Source organism: Phoxinus phoxinus (assembly GCF_949152265.1).
Source record: "Phoxinus phoxinus genome assembly, chromosome: 20".
NCBI classification, from domain to species: Eukaryota; Metazoa; Chordata; class Actinopteri; order Cypriniformes; family Leuciscidae; genus Phoxinus; species Phoxinus phoxinus.
Window position 1 is genome coordinate 1,759,572 of NC_136895.1, and position 18,364 is coordinate 1,777,935.

An 18,364-nucleotide genomic window follows, 5' to 3' on the forward strand; every position below is an offset into this window, starting at 1 on the left:
GGTAGGAAAGAAATCTACACCTGCTGCCAGCCACGTGTAAATAGTGCGTTTAACATCCGAACGTTTGCTCATTAATAAGGCTGCATTTTAATTCACCTTAATCGGGTACATATTTACACAGCATTTTGAAAAAATATGATATATAGTAATTACATTCGGGGTTTTTTTTTTTACTTTTTTATGGGAGCCAGTGATAGCATCTGCAAACGGAACACTTTAATCACATTATTAATTTCTTTCAATAGGGCTGGGCTATAGTTTTTCGAAGTGAACTAATTCGTTTTTTGCAGTCGAGCTTCATGTCGAACCATTTTCTGTTCACTTCTGGGACTGTTCGATTAACAGATGAAACTCCAGTAACTGTGTCTGTAATATCTGCCAAGCTTCCTTTTTTTAGGACCTGAAACGCCACTATGTACGCTTGAAAATAAAATGTGGCGTTTTGAATAAACTTCTGATAATAAAATATTATCTGATAATGAGAAATTGTTCTTTTTCATTCGCTTTTAAGAAGACATGTTGAAATCCTGTGTTTGGTGTCATAATATGATGCCCATATATGGCTGTCAGTCGGATTTAATGGGCGGGGTTTATGGTAATTGAGAATGAGCGTGCACGCGCGTCCCATTTACGACTGATTGGAATTCATTAACACACACACACATTTCACTATCACATCTGACGTTTACGAAGTATTTGTGAATCAGGAGAAGAGTTTTCGGGAAGGTCTCTTTACGCGCAGATCACTCGTATTTACTCGTATATTTACGAATGTTTCATGAATGAGACCCCATGTCTCTATTTATGGTATTTGGCACTCAATTATATATTCTGAAATATTGTCTTGGTCGCACTGTCAATATTGATTCTGATTACTTTCATGTGACTGATCAAGCTATTATATGGAGCTAGTATGAATAACAAAATGCTTTATCTGTGTCCAGATTTTACTGTAATGAAAAACTGTTACTAAATCAACATGAACTCAACTTTGACAAAAAAGTAATTATGTTTGAATAAAAACCCAGCAACCAGGGAATACACTGCATAATAGATATGTTTATATATAGAGGTATACAGCCATCTAGTGGATACACGATGGCATTGCAGATGATAAATGGTGCACGATAAAGGGAAAAAATATTATTGTAACTAATTTTCGTAAAATAATAATAATAATTCTGGAATCTCCCTGATCAGTAAACAGGTGAAATAATTAGTAGTGCAGATACTAGGCCTACATTCAGCAGCATCAATATTACAAACTGATATGGCCTGATGAGCATGCACTGAAAACACAGACATGTTGTTAATTGTTGTCATTTTCTTTCTTAACACACCAGCTCAAAATTCAGTATTGGCTCATATAGTCAGCCTAATGGTGCACAGCCTATTAATCAATCATGGTTTATTTATTTATTTATTTATTATTTAACGTGTGCATTAAAAGTACAATTTCGGCAACAAGAACGTTTCTGAGCCAAATGAAGATAAAGATGTGTTCTGGTGACTGGCCTGTTTATTGAACCAATCAAATAAGAATAAATCGAGAGTCAGCAAGAAGCTCGTCATAAAAATGCCCCTAGAAATATCTTTAAAGTTATAAATATTGCCCTTTAATAAAAATTATAATTTCTGTCACTGCTGTGAACTAACCACCGCATAATATTAATAAGATAATATTAATGTCTTCATGAGTCCGCTATCAACAACAGACATAAACAAACCATGGTACCAGCACAAAAACACATTATTATCAACAAAACTTTCCAAATATCTTGATATGATTTTTCTGTCAAAACTACACACCCCTAATTACATTCAATTGTATTCTCAGTTACGTTTTCAGTCGCATTCATTAAATACAGTTTAGTCATTTAAGAAATAATAACATTTCGCTCTGTTCGTGACTTCTGCTGCAAACTCGTTTCGGAGAATTAACATACATGGACTACAAATTAAAACCTTAAAAACATATATTTTTAATCGTTTAATTGTAATAATTAGTTTTTACCTCTTTGTTGTGTTCATCTGCTACAGCGTGTGTAAAAATTGAGAACAAAAAAACTCTTAACTTTTTTTTTCTCCATCAATAATAAACAATGTTAGCAATTCGTTTCAAATAGAAGGCTATCTAAATTATTTTCAATAAACTTTACAGAAAATAAAAACAGACAATAATGCCTGAAATATTGTCTAGTTTGGCTTTTTATTCTCATAAAAAGCTTCTCCAAAGCTACTCATCAGTACTCCTACAAATAAGAGCAATTTTAAGAGAATTATATTTTTTTCATTCAGTTAATGTTTTATTCTTTCTTTTTTTCAGGCTCAATAATTTTGAGCCTGAACGGCACAGCAATTAAAATAAAATGGAGACAATATCAACTACAAAACATACAAAAGAGCCTTTCAAAGGATAAGATTCTGTCTCCAACCTGCAGAGGTGTGAAATACTTAAAGCTAAAAGGCGTCAACATGTCTGGTGTAGCTACTTCAAAAGCAACAATGAAAGAATTAAACGGATCAATAGCCGCGTTTCCATTACAGATTTGCGCAAATGTTTTGCGCTATTATCTAAATATCGATAAAAAACTATTGCGAAATGACGGCGTTTCCATTAACCGATGTTATGCGACTAAAACGTCCTTTTTTCTCTCGCGATAAGTCATTCCAAAAATCACGGCAGCGGACGTTGGTTTATATAATTTCACAGCCACCGCATTAGACATTATTATTATTAATGGAAGGAGACGTACGTGTTATCCAAGCATTAATGGCAGGGAAAGACCCTTATATTCCAAACGAAATATGGAGTTTCTGGGTGTTTCACCCTCATTTCTGCTCTGAGGTTTTGATTGTGGCATTTCTTTGAAGTTTAGAATCCAGTATTCCTATAGGTTAATTATTGTTTATTTTATGAATTTAATAAAGAACTCTGTCTCCTATTCCAAACGATCCATGTAGGCTGCTTTTGTGTCCATTCGTTTTTTCCTTTTTAAACCCGTAATTGGAAAAACAAAAAATAAACGGTTGTCTTTTTAAAACGCAAAGTTGAACACCACAATTTTAATTTGAACTGGCTACACCAACTGCTGCGCAAAAAAGTAAATATCGACGAATTTTCAGATGTTTGTTTAATGACTTTTTTCCCCTTTATTAAACATGTAAAATATTCACAAATTAATATGGAAAACATGTTGATTTTACTGGTTTTCTAAGGCCAAATTAGAACCTGGAATTGACATTTTCCCGCAGTGCTGAATAAGAAGAGCCATTAATATTATTAAACTATTGTTTTCTAACTCGGCTAAAAACATCTCCGCTGTTAAGCAGATGCGCTTTTAGAGAGAAATGCACCTTTCATACGGATTACTTAATCAGAACAAAATGTATAGCTTTCGATTCGAATTTGTTCGTTTTAAAGTGGTCATTTCAAGCTTTAGCCTACATAGGCTATATTTTGTTTCAGTTCTCGCGCTCCAGTTCAGGGAGATCATGAAAACGCGCCTGATTGTTTTATTTTATTTTACAAAAGCACAACATTTTCTTGTTATTGTTTACACAAATAAAACTAGTTACAAATAATGTATTATTATTTTCTGTATGACCAGAAATTATAGAGTAGGCTATATTAAGTTGTTTCACTGTTAATAGGAAAATGCAAGTGTTCACGCCCGCGCCTCCGTGCCATGTAGTGCGCGCTCCACACTCCACACATACCCTTAGATATGCGTCAAAATATTGTGTTTATTTGTGATAATCTCAGCTCTGTATTATTATTGTCTAACCCGTATTATGAATGACATTTGACGAATTGCTTTGTTCCTTTTTTGGATAAAAGCCTCATCTCAATATGTAGCCTAGTAAATGTTATAATGATGATAATTATTATTATTTGCGTACACGGACCCCAAACACACCGCGTCTTCTAAGTCAGGTGACTGTAAATGCGCAAAAACTGTTTCCATTGCAGTTTTGCGAAATACTCCTTTTTCGAATTGGCTGAAAAACCTCCTCATGCGAGCGTAAAAACTTTTTTGCGATAAACGAGAGTTTTTGCGAAATTGACGTGTTTCCATTGAGCGTATTTTCAATTCGCAATTTCAATTTGCGCAATTTGAAGGGTAATGGAAACGCGGCTAATGAGAATTTATTTTAGCACTTAGACTATGGTTTAAAACATTTAAAGTTTCTGGAGCCTCTTTCTCTACTTTCCAATGACTTTTGAAGATTCAATAATTTTGTCCCGCAATTTCATCACTTTTTTAACGCAATAGTTTAATGATTGATTGCATCAAAAAAAAGTGTTGCAATAGCGGGACAAAACGATTTAATCTATTTCAATAATCTTTATTATCTTTCAATAATCTCAAATTTTTCATTCAATACATGCATTCTTGCCTACATAAAATATTCTGAATAACAAATAAACTCAAATACATACAATTAAATACATATATAAAATAATTTAGGCTTTATTTAAACACATTTCATAGAAGCACATTTTTAAAACTATGAGTGTTATATATCTCTACCTTTAAATTATTATAGAAGCAAGCACCATTGTTATCATCAATTATGTTCTTTTCTTGCAGACTAATCAAAGATAAAAGTTAATTAAACAAAAAACTGAAATTACACTAAAATATAATAGTTTACTTTGCTTCTCAAAAATATTGTAGTTATTAAAAATATTAAATATATCTCTAAAACTAAAATAGTATTATAGTTTAAGACAACAATTAATTAATAATAAACGGAGCAGAAACAATAGGGTCCTCTCACCATCGGTGCTCGGGCCCTAATTAATTAACTTATGATACTTAGTTTAAAACCGATTAAAGAAATACAAAACTATGTGTTTGTCACATGTAGTGTTCTCTTTTAAAGATATTTAATTATTGTTGACTACACTGTCTCAAGTAACCAGTTATGCTCAATTTAATAAATAGCATTTAGTACCAAATATCAAAACACCAAAATTTTTACAATATGTATTTTCAATGTTCAAAACATTGACTTATTGTAAATGATCACAAATAACCTTAAATAACATTTTCTTTTGTAATTAAAAGGTGACACATAATCAGATTTGTGTTTTTCCTTCTTTGTATTTCTTGACACATTCATCATATTTAAACTAATGTATGCAGCACACTATATAAAAAAAACACAAAACACTAACAATTACAATTGTTTTATTTAAATATATATATATTTCACACACTAAGATAAAAAATAAATAAAAAACTTGCACTACACAAAGTATATACAATAAATAAAAATGAGTGTGTTTATTCGGCTATCTCTTCTTTAACTGCTTCTTCTTCCTGGTCGTCATTCTCCAACCCAAGTTCCAAAATATCTGTTAAAACACATTTAAAAAATGTAGCTTACATACATTAAAAAAAAACAATATGTACAGTGCATAATCACACATTCCAACAACAAAACAAAGCAATTTACACCAAGATCTCATTACACACCATCTCTTGCAAAATCCAAGGCTGCCCTCGAAACTTCCAGCTCGCTTTCCGTTTTCTCCAACCTGCTCGCCAACTCTTTTCTCAAAAATGTTCTTTCTGCATCCATTGCAGTGATTTTCCTCATCACTGTTACCCCCAGCTTCGTCAGATCCTTCTGCACACAGCCTCGTCTAAAACAGAATACTACACACACGCACACAAAACACACACAAAAAGAACTTAGCAAAACTTAAAAAAAATAAAATAATAAAGCCCAATTTAAACCACATAGAACTAAAACCGTAAAACCCAATACTTACTGCTAATAAACAGAACTAGTTTCTCATATTTGAGAACTGTTCTCCTTTGGCATGAGGGATTTTATTTGGACTATTGAAGGCCATTTTTCCCAAATCATTTAATTCAATTAACACAAGTCAATAAAAACTCATAACAAAAATACAAAGTATATAAATTAATAAGTGGGCCTATAGGATACAGGCATGTTTTTAGGTAAAATCTTTATTTGATCAAGGTGAACTTTTATATATTGAAAACTGTAAAAAAAAATCAGAAAAATCACAAAACAGATTAGTTAGAATGGCCAATAGTAACCTAAAGGAAAAAAATATGACAAAGAGGCCAAGACTAAGTTGGATGTGGAAAAAATATTACATGTAGGCAAGTCGTTAAATGTTTTATTTTTTATTTAATAGCAGCCTAGCCTACTTAGGGCCAGCGATAAATAGGAATAATAGTGGAAGACTGTAAAGAGAAACTTAACTATAGGTTACAATAAATGTTATAGGCTATAAAAAAAGAAAGCTTACCTTGTTAAGTGAAGTATATTATTTAGTTTGTTTTTATTAAACCAAATAAGCTTCTTGAATTGAATCTGTCTCATTTTGCTCACTAAATCGAAGTCAATGAAAGCGTACGATCCAAGCTACTAAAGCTTTATGTTTCTTGTTACTATTTCAGTAACTTAAATTGTACAAACATAGGAAAGATTAGTCTTCCTGATCAGAGGTTTGATCGTTCTTAGGTTTGTAAGAAAGGGTATTTATTACTGTTTGATAAGGAGTCTAGCACTCAGTTCACTGGACGAACCGATTGTTCAGACAACTGAAATTAATTCTGGTAAAGGTTACCTTTAAATTATTAAATATTCCCTCTTTGGGGGAATTTAATCTTCGTAGACGATAAGCAAGTCATATTCATAGACTCATGAATATTCACTTCATTTGAGTTAATTATTCCCCGAAAGTGATTTTCGCTACACTAAAATGACAGAAACTGTTCTGCCTTTAATGTTAAAACGGAGTCAGACAAAGATGGAGAGACTGAAGAAGAAGTGACAACATGTAGAAGCAACAGGACATCTCTGAATGGTTAGTTGATGAGTTTATGTTGCTGATGTGGAGTTAACTATCTTCAATTATCATATTCTGTCATGGTAATCTATAAGTCGCTCGTATAGGAACAGTTGTGAGATGCACACAGAGTGACTTTCTATTGCATGTGAAAAGATGGATGCTAAAGTTTGAGCTGACTCAATGTGCTCGACAACAGCAACTCTTCCTCTTCTCAACATGGACTGTGTGTTCAGGGGGCGGGGCTTATGTACATTTTAGGCTTGCTGATGTCACTAACCCGGGAGGAATGTCGTGTAGTTCCAGCCGTTTGTTGTAGTCCTTTTCTTTAAAAGCAAATATCTCCCTTTGCTCTGAACTTTGAGCATTGTAACTTTGCAGATGTTGTTTATGCTCAAACAGCAACATTACACACTAACTACAGTTAGAAAAGTCAAATCATACTTTACCACTCCTTTAACTAATCTATCAGTTGTTCATCTGGGGTCAATACTCATCTGGGACAATACTGTTAGTTAAACGGTTATTATGTGAATCCATACTGCAACAAAAACGGGTATGAACAAGAGCATTAACTGTAAGACTAAAATGCTAAAAAAAAAAAAAAAACTATATGCTCAAATGAATAACATTAATAAATTGTAAAAAAAAAAAATATATATATATTTAATTTTTTATATAGGTTAAGGTAAAAATGTTGAGGTAAGAAGTATTAGGGTAACATTCACTCGTTTGCAGTGTTGGGCAAGTTACTTTTAAAAAGTAATTAGTTACAGTTACTAGCTACTTCTTCCAAAAAGTAACTAAATTAGTTACTCAGTTACAAATTTTAAAAGTAACTAGTTACTTTCAAGTAAAATTAAATTTTAAATGCTCAAATGTGACCCCACCTCTACCCCTCTTTAACGGAACTTAAAATACATGTGATGATGGGTCGTTCGCGAATGAGCGTTAGTGATAATGGATCGACTCGTTCGTGAATGAGCTTTTGATGGGTCGTTCGCGATTCGCGACTCTAAGAGCCGGCTCTTTTAGGTGAACGTCGGGCGCTGGCTCGCATATCTGAAGAGCCGACTCTATTTTTACAAATTAAGCCTATACAAATTAAATAATGATGTAATAAAAATGAAAGATGAAAAAAAACAGCTTCATCAGTTATAGTAACGCGCCACATTTTTTGGCAGTAACGGTAACGGCGTAATTAAGATGAGAAGAGTGGTAATTAGATTACTCGTTACTGGAAAAAGTAATGCCGATGGTAACGCCGTTATTTATAACGCTGTTATTCCCATCACTGCTCGTTTGAATAGAGGAATAACTACCTATTCGGATACATATGAATAGAAATTGTATAGCTGTTCTAATAAAAATACACTTGCCCGTGTAACAAACGAGTGCCCACATGAAATCTAACAATAAATCGGTAAACTTGAAGTCTAGTCATCTTCATTTATACAGCGCTTTTAACAATGTAAATTGTTTCAAAGCTGCTTTACAGAGATAAACGTATAATTTAAGGTAACAGATTGTTTTGGCTTTATAGCAGTTCTTGAATAATGTTATTTTCCAGCTAAATTAGGGGCCGCTAAGACGACACCGTTCTCTCTAAACAGACTTTAAACGTGAACCTGTGATAAACACTGATGACGCTCACGTGCGCATCAAGAATTAATTCTATAGTTATGTGCGTTTGAATATATGTGCGCATGTTTGTAATTCCCTACAAACCAAGCCTATACAAACTAATTGTCCTGCCTATAAATTTGATACAGAATATTATTTGATTTTATCACTACGGGGTAGATACGCAAATTTTCCACAATGCTTTATCTGTAGAGTGGTAAAGGGATCCTCCATAGGGAGAGGCTAGTTGGCACTTCAGCACTGCGTTGACATCGGGTCCAGGCGAAGGTCCTTCGTCAGATCTGGATACGGCCTGGATCCGGCAGGCTGCGAGAAAACATTGGGATAAACAAAGACACTAAAATTAGCGTAGATGCCATTCTTCTTATGATGTAACTAGTACATCAGGATTTAAGGGAAGTATTCCCAGTTCCGGCTGACCTAATCTATGCAGCCTAACTATAATGCGTTAAGAGCTCGCTCAAGTACTGCGGAGCTAAACCATTTAGTGCTTTGTAAGTAATCAGCAATATTTTAAAATTTATACGATGTTTAATAGGCAGCCAATGCAGTGTTGACAGAACGGGGCTAATATGGTCATACTTCCTGGTTCTGGTAAGAACTCGAGCTGCTGCGTTTTGAACTAGCTGTAGTTTGTTTATTAAGCGTGCAGGGCAACCACCCAGTAGAGCATTACAATAATCTAGCCTTGAGGTCATGAACGCATGAACTAATTGTTCCGCATTTGTCAATGAGAGCATATGGCGTAATTTAGATATATTTTTAAGATGGAAAAACGCGGTTTTACAGATACTAGACACGTGACTTTCAAATGAAAGATTGGTATCAAAGAGCACACCCAGGTTCCTAACCGACGACGAAGACTTAACAGAGTAGCGATCAAGTGTTAGACAGTACTCTAGGTTATTACGTGTGGAAGTTTGTCCAATAATTAGAATCTCTGTTTTTTCAGAATTTAGTAGTAGGAAATTACTAGTCATCCAATTTTTTATATCAGCTATGCATTCCGTTAATTTTGTGAATTGGTAGGTTTCGTTACGTTTTGAAGAAATATACAGCTGAGTATCGTCGGCATAACAGTGAAAGCTAATTCCATGTTTCCTAATGATATCTCCTAATGGTAGCATGTACAGAGTGAACAGCAGCAGTCCTAGTACTGAGCCTTGTGGTACGCCATACTGAACTTGTGATTGATAAGACATCTCTTCATTTACTGCTACAAACTGATAACGGTCAGATAATGATATGATTTAAACCATGCTAGTGCAATTCCACTAATGCCAACATAATGTCTATTTGAGTCTATTTAAAAGGATGTTGTGGTCAATGGTGTCAAATGCAGCACTAAGATCAAGTAACACTGATAGAGAGATACAACCACGATCGGATGATATGAGAAAATCATTTGTGACTCTAATGAGAGCTGAATATCTCAAATAGTTTACACAACATTGACAAAGCCAGAATTGATCTTTAAAATCCTGTTCACTGTTAAGAAACATTATGCCACATACCGTGATAAAGTATTTGATGATATTTCTCAGATGAAGATCAGGTAACAGAAGTGTAGCAGTCCTTGTTATTTTGCCGCAATGTAAAACTGTGCAGAATACCTAAAAGTGGTTTAGCTGCGAACAAGTATACGTCATAGTACGTGTGCCGAAAGACTGCACACGCCACCATTTCACGTGACAATTGCATGATTTATTTTTATTTGTGCCTTCTAACTTAATAATAGTGAACTATGACTTCCAGTGAATTTTTTCATTTCCATTTTCCAAGAAACATTTCTTTGTTCATTATCATTATTATTATCAAATGTGTAATGATTCCTGTCTTGTGTGGACTTTTGTCATTACCTGTTCTGTGCCATGTTTTGTAGTCCTTTGTAGTTATTCTTGTTTATTAGTCTCCCCAGGTGTTTCTAATTAGCCACGCCTCCTTGTTAAGCTTGTTTGCCTATGTATTTAAGCCCTGTGTCTAGTTCAGTCTTTGTGAGTTCTTGATTTTGATGTAGTATGTTGGTTGTTCTTTTCCCAAGGACTGTTCCCTAGTGATGGCAAAATGAGGCTTTCTGAACCACTGAGACCTCACAGCCCATTGCTTCACCAAAAGGTTCATTACTCGAAGCTTCATTCATTATTGCTCACTAGTGACACCTAGCTACTGTGCAAAGAAATAGCAGACCAATAAATTAATACTGAATCAATGACCTGGGCAGACATTTGTCCATTGCATGGGTATCAAATAAAATATGTTTCTCTCTCTGTCTGAATTTACTTGTGCAGAGACAACTGTCACACACAGTTAATTAATTATTAATAAATTGTTTGGATAGTGACAGTAGGAACAACAAAAGTGAGACTGTGTTGAGTGCAGTGCTTATGGTGGAGGGAGTGTAATAACGCAAATTGCAACAGAAAAGTGTGGGGTGGGAAAGGTTAAGAATTGTTTACCGCGAGCGGGCATGTCGGAGAATAGCGCGGACACGCGCTTCACACTGCGAGCGGGTATGTCAGAATTGTTGGTGTGTTTTGTGCATTGAACTGTTACTAGTTTTAGTGCAGTGTTGTGCTTATGGGGCTATGGATTTAGAGGAACAAACTGCAACACTGCAGTTTGGGGTGGGTGAAGGAAGGATCACACATTATTTTTATTGAGGAACAGAATTTTTTCAAGTGTGTTGGGGCTTATACGATTCCTCTTCTTGGACAGAACCTCTCTCCAGCCTTGGAAAAGATCCTTTCGCATGGAACAGAGGATGCGGGGGAACATAAAAATGTCAGTGCCAGTTGGTATAAATGAGGATACAGATGTTTATGTTGAGCCCAATATACTAGTGGATCCTCAGATCTTGTGAGATTCACTTCGGATAAATATCGGTCCACTTCTACAGTAGCATCTGCTGTTGCACTTGAAGTCATTCTACTGTGATCCACCGTGCTATCCAGCAGATGCCAAAGGTCACCTAGTAATAGAGGTACAAAGAAAAAAAACTCCATTAACAATGGTTCACAGTAATAATCACTAATGTGAACATTCACACAACAAAGACATATACTACTTACTGTGTGAAGATTGACCTGCTTCTGAAGAGGCTGGCAGCTGAGCTGGGAGTGTGTTGGTGGAAGCAGAATGGAGACCAGAACTTCTGATCACAGTAGCGCATTCTGATTTTAATCTTGATATAGCTTCTTGCAGTTTCCCTTGACTCAAGAATCCCAGTTTTTTAAATCTGGGATCCAATAACGTGGGTATGGTCATCACACATATTGATTCCAAATGAACTGCGTGTTCCCTGACCTTCCGTCCAAGGCTGTCACCCAGCTGCCTTGTTAAGTTGGACTTAAGGCCTTCTAGCTTACTCATTACAGCATGATTAAGCATTTTCCTCAAAGGTATCACTTTGGAGCCAGACACCCTTTTCTCTCCTAAAAGCTCTAATGTAGCCTGGCGGAAAGGGGCAAGAACATCTAAAGCATCCTGGACTGCCTCATACTCCAGGGTTGTTGGAGGGGTAATGTCGGTCTTTAGAGAGGCCAGGCATGTTGTAAGTGCTGTTCCAGCGAGTGTCCACTTTAATTATCATTTTCAGAACTGGTCTACCCATTTGCTCCTGTACTTGGGCCAGTCTCTCTTTTGCTGTAGTGCTGGTTCGGAAATAGGTCACAAGTTTCCTACATTTGGATCGAATGTCATTGAAGCTACTGATGTCATCAAAAGATTTCCTCACAGTAAAGTTTAGAGCATGTGGTCCAGAGACTGTTCGCGTCACGTCTGCCGATCCAGAGACTGTTCGCGTCACGTCAGCCGATCAAGAGACTGAACCCTCGGACAAAATGGCCACCGCCGTTCCAGAGTCTCGTCCCGAGATTTCGTCTCCGCCCTGGCCCCCCTAAGGGTCGTCTCCAAAATTTAGTTTAACCCCCTGGGGTCGGCAAACGCGCGGGCGCGTTTTGCTCGTTTTTTTTTACATAGCAGCAAAATAGACCTAAAATACTCAGTCAGTTTTGGTCATACAGCCTTAAGAAATATGAAAAAATAATCTGTTAAATGTCTACTTTTTTATGTGTCCACTTACAATCGAAATAAAACATTGTGCTTTTGTAAAATAAAGAAAGTAAACAGGGAGTGCTTTCTGCCTCTCCGTCTCTGTGAACTTTTTTTCTGAAGCACTTCTCTAAACTCAAATAAAACTCAGCGAATACTATTCACTCAGACATGAGATATATATCTCTATAATCATTTAAGTGTGTAGTTTTAAATTATCTAATTCAAAACTAAAAGAAATATTCTCTGTTTATGTAATCTATATATAAAGAGCGAGAGATCAGCCGTCCTCATTATCTTTCTGCCACCTCATTACTCCGCTAATGTGACACGCCCATCGAGAGCGCGCGCTATTCAAATTCTAATCTGAAGCAACACATGCAAACCAGTCAACGCCCACAACAGCTGGACAACACACTCGCTGTGAGGAATAATAATATCGTGATAATCCTGGAAATGTTACCTCAAACGTGCTGGAGTAGCCGAACAACGGGTCCAGCTGCAGATCATCAGTAAGTGCTTTGTTCTAATCGCGATATGAAATGGTGTCTGTAAACCGCAAAAGACTGTTTATATTTGAATCGCGTTTCTGTGTTTGAATGAATGAACGGCGCATGCTGTTGTTTACTACAGCTCGCGCGAGTTTCGCTTTTAGCAAACTATATTGCCTACTGAGATGAGTAAAAATCGACTGAATACGTTTAAATAAAATGTATTTGTATAAGCAACATATTAAACTGCAAATTAACATTTATTCCCTAATATATAGGCTATAAAAGACCATATGTTACAGACGAAATATGAAAGACAACATTTCGTTTTGGATAGATTATTTATAAAGCTTATACTGCCACATCAAAACCTAATTTACAAGGTACAAACAAAATCTTAAAAGGTCAATATAAGCCTTCTCTATAAATTATTTTTGTGTTTTATTAGTGACAAATTTGGGGAGAGGATAGCCTACATAATCCAAAACTTTCTGAAAATACGAATGAGAATTAACTGCACAATTAGAAATGTTTACCTTGGATATTATACAATTTGCAAGCATACAGTTTGTGGAAAAATACACTTTTTTCAAGATGTTTCCAACTCTGAACCAATTATGTATATATATATATATATATATATATATATATATATATATATATATATATATATATATACTGGTATATATATGTATGTATGTATATATGTATGTGTGTGTGTTGTCTTTGCATTTTTTCTTGTAGCCACAGTGACACCTATGAATTGCTCATTAGTATGCAGCATTAGCAGCTCTTTGTCTTCTCCAGGTGTGAATGAGGACATTATTCATGACCTTGTTGGATCATTCACGCCCACCTGCATATTGCCTTTCCAAACAAAAAGTGTCTTACAAAATTTAAATCAATCTATTGTTTAATGTGAACGATTAGCCCGGATGATTTTCAGATCATTTTGAAGTAAATACTCTAGCCGACAAGATCCATTAGTCAAAAGTATTGTGGGAATATGTGAAGTTGGTCGTTTGTGGTTTTATATCAGAACATTTAAGTTTGAGTTTTTTGAATAACCACGCATAAATAATATTCTCTCAAAAATGCAAACATGTACATACATGTTGCTCACATATTATGATAGCCATGTTTGTGCTAAATAGAGTGTAATTACACCTTTGCCATTAATATGTTTATAAGCAACTGAAAAAAATACAAATATCAGGGCATATCAAAACATCTCAAGGACCCCAAAAACACCTTAGACTCCAGAGGGTTAAATGAAACCCCACCCTGTGTGAGTTTAAATGAACCTCCGCCCTGGCCACCCAATCGGTCTGGTCCGCCCTGGCCGCCTGAACTGCCTGATCCGCCCTGGCCTCCCGTCCTGCTGCAGTCTCCAGGCCCTCTTCCGCTTCACGGGCCTGGCCCTCCATCCTACCCCCGGGTCCGCCTCCCCATCCCACCCCCGGGTCCGTCTCCGCTCCACCACCCTCCTGGACTATTGTTTTTTTGAGGAACGTCTGGAATCCGCTCCTTAACCCTCTGGGGTTGGCAATCACGCCGTGATTTTTTTTACATAGCAGCTAAATAAACTTAAAATACTCCGTCATATATATGGTCATACAGACTTAATAAATATGAAAAAAGAATCTGTGAGATGTCTACTTTTGTATTAGCCAATCAAAATGGTCGAATCTCGTGTTCCTGGCTTGCTGGCCAATTAGAAATGGCAATGGAAACAAGGTTGTATGCAGTGCTCCGGCTTTCTGTCAGCAGCAAAGCAGCTAACACTAGTGTTGTCAAAAATATAGATATTTCGATAAATATCGATACTGAAATATCTGAACAGTACCAATACTAAATATAGCTGCAAGCAGCAACACGGGGCCAAGCCCAGAAAGGGCTGTAGCGCAATGCAGAGCCAGAAGAGATAAAAGAGCAGAAATAGAATATACATGAAGAACAGATATCTTCAGAAGTACAGATAGGATTAGAGGTCGACCGATTCATCGGTTTTGCCGATTAATCGGCACCGATTGTTGACTGGTGGAACTATCGTTATCGGCAAAAATATATACCGATAGTTTTTCCTGGTTGCGTCCATTGCTGGAGCGGCTGAGAAGCGCGCGCTGTCATTCATTACACAGTGTCAGAGCTGAGAAGGGTCTGCTGGCATGATGCAGTACAAGAGCGGCCTCTAGAGGTGTAATAAAAACTTGTGCCTCGTGTTGTTTATTTCGACACGTGATCCTGCGTGCTGCACTGAGAGCACATGCTGCGGGAGAGCGCTGACATCAGATGCGCGTTTTAAAGCACCGACAGCTCAAATGTATGTAGCCTATACAGTACATTTTGTCATATCATTATAAAGTGATTAATTTGTTGACTAAATGCTGCATTAGTAGAGACAGTAGGCGTTTGTTTGCCTTCGAGGCTGAGAGGACGCTAACATTAGTAGTACCTCAAGCGTGTTACCTTAAAACACTGACAAACATAAACGTAAGTCCGACCCGAATGTTTAATGTCACAATTGTTACCTCTATTTGCATTAGTTCATATCCAGCTGCTCACTTTTATGCATTACATATGCAGATAAGTTGCATATTTAAAGCTAGAGACGTAAGCAAAATGATATGTTCATACAGCCGACAGAAACATAAACGAATCAGAAAAGCATTCGATTTCGGTAATTAATTTTTTTCATCTTCACTTTAATACAAATTTAGTTACTTTTTAATGAATTAAGTTGGCTTGAAAAGAACAGTTAAATAGTTACATTTTGAATGTAACTGGTTTTATTTGTTATTTAGAGTATTACTTTTTGTTTCAGTTTGAATGAATGTCTTTTATTGACTTAAATATTTATTCACATTTATATATTTATTTCATTTAGCATGTTTTCATGGTTCAATACAGTTTTTTTATTTTTATAATAAAGTTCAGCACTGTTTTACTTGGAGTGTTATGTTTGTTTTTATCCAGTATCAATTTGAAAAACTATCGGTTCATTAATCGGTTATCGGCAAGTATGGCCCAAGCTAGCTATCGTTATCGGTAAAATCCACTATCGGTCGACCTCTAGATAGGATGAAATGAAAAATGAACAGAAGTTCTGATGAGAACAAACACAGAATGAAGAGGAAAAAACACTTATTTCCTTATTAGGAATCTTTTGAACATTCCACAATTCACATGGTTTAATGCTTTGCTACACATCGGATTTGATTAAACAATCTTCAAAGTTATAGCCTTTTGCTTTACTCAGCATTTGCTTTATACTCATACACTGTGGTTTGCTTAATTTTACAGAGAGTTATGAAAATGTACTCAAAATGAAGATTTTTTATATAAATTTGCTGCATGTTATTTTTATGGAGATCCTTTCTCAGATACACATCATGTGCAGAACTGAAACAACTTTTCCACCACTTAAGGCCACAGTATCTCTTGCATGTGTCACACGGGATTCGAACCCACGACCAGAATGGTTCGGGATTCGAGACACGTGGTTTATCAAATTGCGCCACTCAGAGGACGTAACTTTCAAAGCTGCAGAGGATAGGCTTCAGTGTAAGAATAAGCACACAAAATCATGTTAACGAGATTAGCATGCTAAGCTAGCTTAATGCTAATGAAGCTAATGGTTATCCTGATAGCTGAAGAGCCACATTAGAAAGAATGGCATCTGGTTAGCATGCTAACCAATTATTATGCTAAGCTAACTAGCATAAGGCAACAAACACAGGCTAGGTCAACTTCGAAGATGAATATCTCGGGAACGGTAGCAAATATAAAAAATCTATTCAGTCATTTCTGTGCGTCTCAGTCCAAAGAACATCTGATCAAATTTTGGACAAAATTTAGCAAGATTTGGAGGAGAAGTAGTGAAAAAACTGTTTTTCATTTGTTCCAAAATGGCGGATAGTCACATTATTGGAAAATGACAAATGAGATATCGTCGGAATTGGCATAAGCCGAGGAACATAATGACATAAATCAATACAAATTTGAACAATGTTTTCAAAAGTTATAAGCGTTTTTGAAAAATACCTTATATCTCTGGAACACTAGGTGGCGCTGTGTTCATTGTTCTCATGTACCTTCAGGACATTGTGTCGATGATCCATACTAAATTTTGTGAAGATATGTCAAATAGTTTAAAAATGATTGCAAATTATGTCAAAATTCAAAATGGCGGACACGTGGTACCTCCCATCCTGACAAAATTGGCATCCTCGGATTCGGCATGACCCAAGGAATCCATAGATACCACATTCATGATTTTCTGACAAACTGTACAAAAGTTATTGGCCAAAATATCAATTTTTCATATCTCATGACCTGTAGGTGGCGCTGTTCTCGAATTTGGCATGGACCCTGAGATCATGGTTCCGATGAAGCGTACCAATTTTCCTTTCGATTGATCAAACTTTGGCCGAGATAGAGCTTCTGAACCAATATTGGGTCGAGTTTGTTAAGTTTGCAACAGCATAACTTTTGATCAAAGATGAATTAAAAAAATCTGTTCAGTCATTTCTGTGCGGTTCAGTCCAAATATCATGTGAGCCAATTTTCGTAAGAATTGAACAAAGTTTGAATGAGTAGTAGCAAAAAAACTTAATACTGTACTTTTCAAAATGGCTACTACTGTAATGGGCGGAGTCTTAATGTACGATATTGATTGCAATCACCATAATGAGTGGATTCAGGTGTACTAAGATTAATTTTCCTAGATCAAAGGGTTCAAAAGTTATAACTATTTAAATGTTCAATTTTTGAACTGGTGGTGGCGCTATAGAGTTTGACTTAGAGTCTCAAAAATTGGTCCAATTACTATTCATGGTCATATCTATAACTGTGCCAAATTTCATCATTTTCCTATGTACGGTTCATAGGGCTGCCATAGACTTACAGAGGAGGAAGAATAATAATAATAAGAAGAAAACTAACGGATACAATAGGTGCCTTGCCCTACGGGCTTGGCCCCTAAATATAGCTGCAAGCAGCAACACGGGGCCAAGCCCAGAAAGGGCTGTAGCGCAATGCAGAGCCAGAAGAGATAAAAGAGCAGAAATAGAATATACATGAAGAACAGATATCTTCAGAAGTACAGATAGGATGAAATGAAAAATGAACAGAAGTTCTGATGAGAACAAACACAGAATGAAGAGGAAAAAACACTTATTTCCAATCCAAGAGTAAGAAAGAAATGGGCTGCAGCGCAATGCAGAGCCAGAAGGGCAAAAAGAGCAGAAATAGAATGTACATGAAGAACAGATATCTTCAGAAGTACAGATAGGATGAAATCAAAATGAACAGACGTTCTGATGAGAACGAACACAGAATG

The 18,364-nt window shown here is 36.1% G+C and overlaps 2 protein-coding genes and 1 long non-coding RNA gene across 5 annotated transcripts in view; 1 reads left to right on the top strand and 2 right to left on the bottom strand.

Moving 5' to 3' along the window:
* Positions 1-18,364, top strand: part of LOC306988746 (putative nuclease HARBI1) — a gene marked incomplete at its 3' end in the record, with an annotated part of 421,992 nt that overhangs the window by 336,120 nt on the left and 67,508 nt on the right. The gene's annotated exons all lie outside the window — the stretch shown is intronic.
* LOC306988061 (uncharacterized protein) overlaps positions 1-18,364 on the bottom strand; it is a 317,180-nt gene that overhangs the window by 46,249 nt on the left and 252,567 nt on the right. The gene's annotated exons all lie outside the window — the stretch shown is intronic.
* Positions 5,182-5,882, bottom strand: LOC306988250. The gene is made up of 3 exons (XR_013795355.1): positions 5,786-5,882; positions 5,487-5,669; positions 5,182-5,365 (listed from the first exon to the last, which is right to left on the bottom strand). It is a non-coding gene; the product is annotated as an uncharacterized lncRNA (long non-coding RNA).